Below are 5,882 nucleotides of genomic sequence, written 5' to 3'. Positions count from 1 at the left end.
ATTATTTGTTGAAACTGTACTTTCGATTTGATTTGAAACTGTCTCATTGCTATATGTTTATCAATAAAACTTTGAAAAGAAAAAAAAAAGAAATTGCTTCTGAAGAGGGGTAGAGGTGCCTGGTAAGAGAAATGGGGAACAGGGGCAAGCAATGAGAGGATGTGATCCTAGGGAAATTCCTATGGATGGTAAAATTTTAATCTGATATCCTAGCAGTTAAAAAGGGAATAACTCCTTAAGAATTTTTTTAGCAGAGAGAGATAGAGAGAGAGAGAGAGAGAGAGAGAGAGAGAGAGAGAGAGAGAGAGAGATCAGTAGCCCAGCAAAAGTCCTTTGAAAAAGATGTGAAGTTTCTGCTTGTTGAAAGTGAAATTATACCAATGGAGCACCAAAGTACACATGTATATCATATAAAGGTATTTAAAGGATGTAGACACAAAAATAATATATACTATATGGTTCAACATTAATTTCTTAAACCAGTATAGAGACATAAATCATAATCTTGGGACTCAGACTCTTTTTCCAGAAAAAATGAAATGATATTCTGAATATAAATTGAATTTAGAGTAATTCTTTTTCACTATTTTTATTTTGTTGTATAGTTCTCAGATTTTTGCTATCCACAGAACTCCTTAACTATAGGGCTGCATGTCCAAATAGAGCCCAACAGGCTTTGTTCCTCAAGAACATGGCAAAATCATGGGAAAAGTACATATCAAGGACTATACTCACAATGTAATATATATATATATATATATAGAGAGCCTCTTATATCTTTGTAATCCTTCCCACCATTAACCAAAATCCAAAAATCACATCTTTTGCACCCATACTCAGAAAACCTGCATAATGTAATTGATCAGCTGATTTGTGACTGTGTGCTAATAATAACTGAGTATATGACAGATCTGGGTCTAAATTTTACATATGTAATTTGCTGGAAGGATTTCCTTGCACAAGTCATTTCAGCTGAGCTTACATTATCACGATCATCATCATGATAATCATTATCATCATAACCTAATTTTCAACTTTTTATGATCATTTGGTAAGACAACACACATAAACTACCTACAGTTATTAATGAACAGGAAACAGCAGCCTATAGATGACAGTACTATGTCATGTGGGGCCTTGTCATTACTCAGGCCTCTGGCTTTTATTTGTTTCCAAACAGGAAATGTATTATTTGTGCAATAAAATTCTAGGTATAAAGACCTATACATTTTCACCACAGAAAGTATTATTAATCAAATTTCCCTACTGAACTACTGTGTGAGTTCAAAGGTTCAGAAAGTAGATGCCAAGATGGATGAAGAAAAAGTGTAAGATTTATTGGGCTATGACAAAGATTATTTTGTCTTTTAAACATTTATTTAAATTTATTGGTACTGTTTATGTATACACAATTATCACAGTTATCATAGGGAATTTGTACCTGTACATGATATGCCTTGATTTGTCTTTATTTCCATTGCTCTTCTGTCCCTTTGTACCCTCTTCCCCTCCTTACTCTGGGAAGATTTGTTTCTATTTAATCAAATAGAAATCTGTTCTAATAGATGATTTGTTTCTATTTAATCAAATTTCACAAAGATTTTTCTACCCCTTATTTTTTACTAGAATTAATATGTAGAACTTTCTTTGTCCTCTCTAGCTCAGTTCTATGGAGGATCAGGCTAAGCCAGTTTAGTGAGAATACCCTACCCTTGATATCTAACTGTCAAACTAACCTACCTTCAATGAGAAATGTGTTAAATCAATTTAGCAAGAATTTCCCTATGCTTGGTGCCCCCACTTTATATTTTTTCATCCACTAAGTTGCCTCATCTTCCTCAACAGCTCTATATATCCAGCAGTCTTCCTTGTATTTCGAGTTAACCACCATTTCTTTCCCCTATTGTGATAATGCTGATAACCTAATCCAATAGTCCTGAATAAAAAGGTATTTTTTTTTTGGTTTTACTTATGTTAAAACACTTTTTTCTTAGCATGTGAAATCCATACTATATAAGGGATAAGGTAGCAAGAGCCCTAAGCCAGGAAAATTTTCAGATTATAAAAAGGGAGAAAGCAGGGGGAAGGAAGAGGAAGGGCATCAAAGCATGGTGCAGCTCTGAGAAAGACTTGACAGTACAATGGAGAATACCAGCATAGAACTCATCCAGTCATAAGACAGTGAATTAAGCGAAAATGATCAGATCTAAATTTCCCTATTATACTCATTCATTGGCTGGGTACTTCCCAGAAAGAGTGTATCATAGGCTTCAATGCCTGTACTGAATCCTGAATCCAGAGAGCACTGCTGGTTTGAGGCTATGTTAATTAATTTTTTCATATCAGGATCTTTCTTTTTTTCTTTCTTTCTTTTTTTGTGTGTATTTTTTAGGGAAGCATTTACAGGGTGTTCAGGGTCTCACTAGTAGATCAAACTCATAGTGATCCACCTGTTTGCAGCCTCCCAAGAGCTGGGATTATAGGTGCATGCCACCACATCCAGTCTCAATTGCTGTCTCAGCGCATCCCAGAAGCAGGGCCAGCATGGCAAGCCCAGGGATCAAACCTCTGGTCCCTGAGCCTGCTTGCAGTCACTTTAATCTGCTGAGCTATTCGGCCAGCCCTTAAGATATCTAATGAAAATCTGAGCAGCTTCCACATGTAACCATAATATTCAGTGCTCTGTGTTTAGGTGCCAATGTAATGTTATTGAATTCATGGTATTTTGAGCCTTCCCTGGCTATATGCATAGCTATAAGAAAGTGATAGAAACTCTCTAACCTCAAAGATAATGCATGAAAGTACTTCTTCCAGAATAATTGTGAGAGTTTTGATCATCTATCACAATATCAGACCATAGATTCCAACGATTGTGTTGCAAACAGGATTTTCTTTCTTAATTCTTCATTTCTGTGGTCTGACACTCACTTGCTTAACTGCTTCTTTTTCTTCTTTGGCTATTTCACAAAATTTAATTTGAGCTAATACTAATTTCCAATAATGTGCATCAATCAGAACGGTTTATTCTATGTTGCAGTACAAAACACCCTGAATATCTCAGGAGTTCAGTCATTGCACATGCTTATCAATAGTTATCTATGGCTCTATACTGCTGTGAGACCTAGGGAAAGTAATACATAGTGAATGGTACATTCACCCTTAAAATCTGTGCTAAAACATGAAACACATCATTTTGCCAAAGCAAATCGTATGATGAAACTTACTATCAGCAGACTGGAATATATAATCCTCTTATAGGATTATTCAATAATCAAATCTACTGCATAACCTACAGTTTTCACACCTTTAACATAAAATCCAAATATCATTTTTGGTCCTTATGACTTGTGTCATAGCATCACTACTTCAGCTTGTAAAGTCAACAAAAAACTAAGAAATTACCCACATGTGTCTCTTTTAAAAACTCTTTTCCGCAACTCCTTACTTGAGCTCTATCATTTGTTTGCTTTCTACCAATGCAGCACCTTAGCAAATATATTCTACGGATTTATGGGGCTTTGTATGAAATGCATTAATCACTCATGCAGTTTTGATTGGCTTTCCTTTTTTGAAGTACTTAGCAACCAAACAAGGTCACTACTATAAGATTTATTACAAAGTATCTTACTGACAATTGATTTTTCTCTTCTAAAATCTTACCATGATACATTTTCTTATGCATTTTCTGCTTTCTATTTTATTTTAGAAAAACTGTAGCATTTTCTCTGTTCTCATTCTCTAATAAACCATCATAAAAAGAAATGCAGAGAGGTGCATTTTTATAGCCTAATATTTCCTTAATCATAAATATGAGATAAACTGATGAGGCCATTGGATTATCTCAGAACACTGGCCTCAGGAACTATCACTAATGACACTGGTACTGTTTTAGTTAGAAGAGTATAATGATGTTTGAAACTATAGAAATGTGAGGTTGTATATCTTCCTTCAATTATCTCTTTCTATTTGCAACAAAATATATTAATTTTAAGAACTTTGGAAGCCTCTGGAAAGCCTGCAGGACTCTGCTAAGCTCTGACCATCCTTAGACTCCAGCACACAGGTGTGGGCCTTCTGCTGGTGTCACTTCAAACTTTTAAGAATTTCAGAGAACACTAAGTTTCCTGTAGTATTCAGAAAAGCCGTGATCTGTCTGCCCAGCACAAACAGGAGCAAAAGTTTTGCTAGCGCTATTTAAGAAATTTGGCAGAGTGTGGGTGGCCTGGGGGACTCTGTCTAGTTTATTACTGGGAGCTTCATAAATGCCAGTATAAAGGAGCAAAAGGCAAACTCAACCCTCTATCCCACCCAGAACAAATCCAGGAGAAAAAATACATAAGAACTTGGAAATCACACATCTGAAATCTCTGATATGATTAGCAACTGAAGTAAAGAAACAAGTCTATCAGGCTGTAGAAGAAATAAGGCAGAAATAATCTCTCAGGTCCAAAAATAAAAGACAGACATACTGAAAACATTGCTGACCACAGCTAAAGAAGATATAGATATAGAAATAGAGGAGAATAGAAAAATGATGGAAACACTGAATGAACAATACAGGAAAGAATTAGAATGTAAGAAACAGATTTAAAAAGATATCAGGATATTAAAAACTCCATTCAAAACTGGAAAAACTGCTTGAATGAAACTGAGATAGACTTTCAGAACTCAAAAACAGTGTTGCAGCTAATGAATGTGAAGTAAAAGATATCTTAAAGCTAACAGGAAATCAGGAAATAAAAATTCATCAGCTAAAAGACAATGCAGAGAAAAATAAGAATAATAGGTGTCAGTGAAGTGGTGGGAGACAGCATGAATGACATAAAAAGGTTTTCCAGAAGTACTAGCAGAAAATTTTCCAAACATGAGCAAAGTACCTGACATACACAAAGGCAAGGCATACAGAACTCCACACAGTAATAATCACAAAAACTCTATACCTAGACACATAATAATCAGATCTCAGAAATTTAGAAAAAGAAAAGAACATTAAAAGGTGCTAGAGAGAAGAAACAGATCAGCTACAGTGGAAAGCCCATCAGAATCACAGCAGATTTCGCAACACAAATCATCAATTCAAGAAGAGCTTGGAGTGAAGTATTTCAGGTCCTGGAAGAAAACAACTTCCAACCCAGATTGATGCACCTTGCAAAACTCTCGATCAGATTCATTGGCAAAATAAGATCCTTCCATGACAAAGAATAGGTGAAGAAATTCCTGACCACCTAACGAATTCTACAAAGAATAATAACATATGTTAGAAAGAGACAGAAATGATCACACCTTCAAGAACAAGAGAAAGGTGCCACCAAACAGAGAAAGTAATTAAAAAGAGGGAAAGTCATGGAACCTGTAACAGGAAACTCACATGTGAAAGATAAGACAATACTTATCAGCTATAACCATCAATGTAAATGTCCTCAATTCACAAATCAAAGAAACAGATGTGCAGAGCAGATTAAGAAACAAAATCCAACAATATGCTGCATATAAGAAGCAAATTTAACTCCAGTGGATATTCATATACCAAAAGTAAAAGGATGAAAAACAATCCTACTGCCACAGGAAATCAGAAAAAAGCAGAGGTAGCTATCCTCGTTACTGACAATGTCAACTTCAAACCAAAAATCATCCAAAGAAGTACAGAAGATTGCAACATACTTGTTATGGGAAAACTGTAACAGGCAGAGATAACAATTATAAATACAAATGCACACAATATGGGAGCACCCTCTTACATAAGATAAATTTTAACATATATGAAAAATTAAATGGGTAATTATACAATAGTAACCAGGACTTCAACATGCCAGTGTAGCAAACAGATCAACTATGCAAGAAATCAGCAAAGAAATAACAGAACTACACCAAACTTGTGAAGA

Source organism: Octodon degus, unplaced genomic scaffold, assembly GCF_000260255.1.
Source record: "Octodon degus isolate 3935 unplaced genomic scaffold, OctDeg1.0 scaffold00318, whole genome shotgun sequence".
NCBI classification, from domain to species: domain Eukaryota; kingdom Metazoa; phylum Chordata; class Mammalia; order Rodentia; family Octodontidae; genus Octodon; species Octodon degus.
This window is presented reverse-complemented; position numbering follows the sequence as displayed.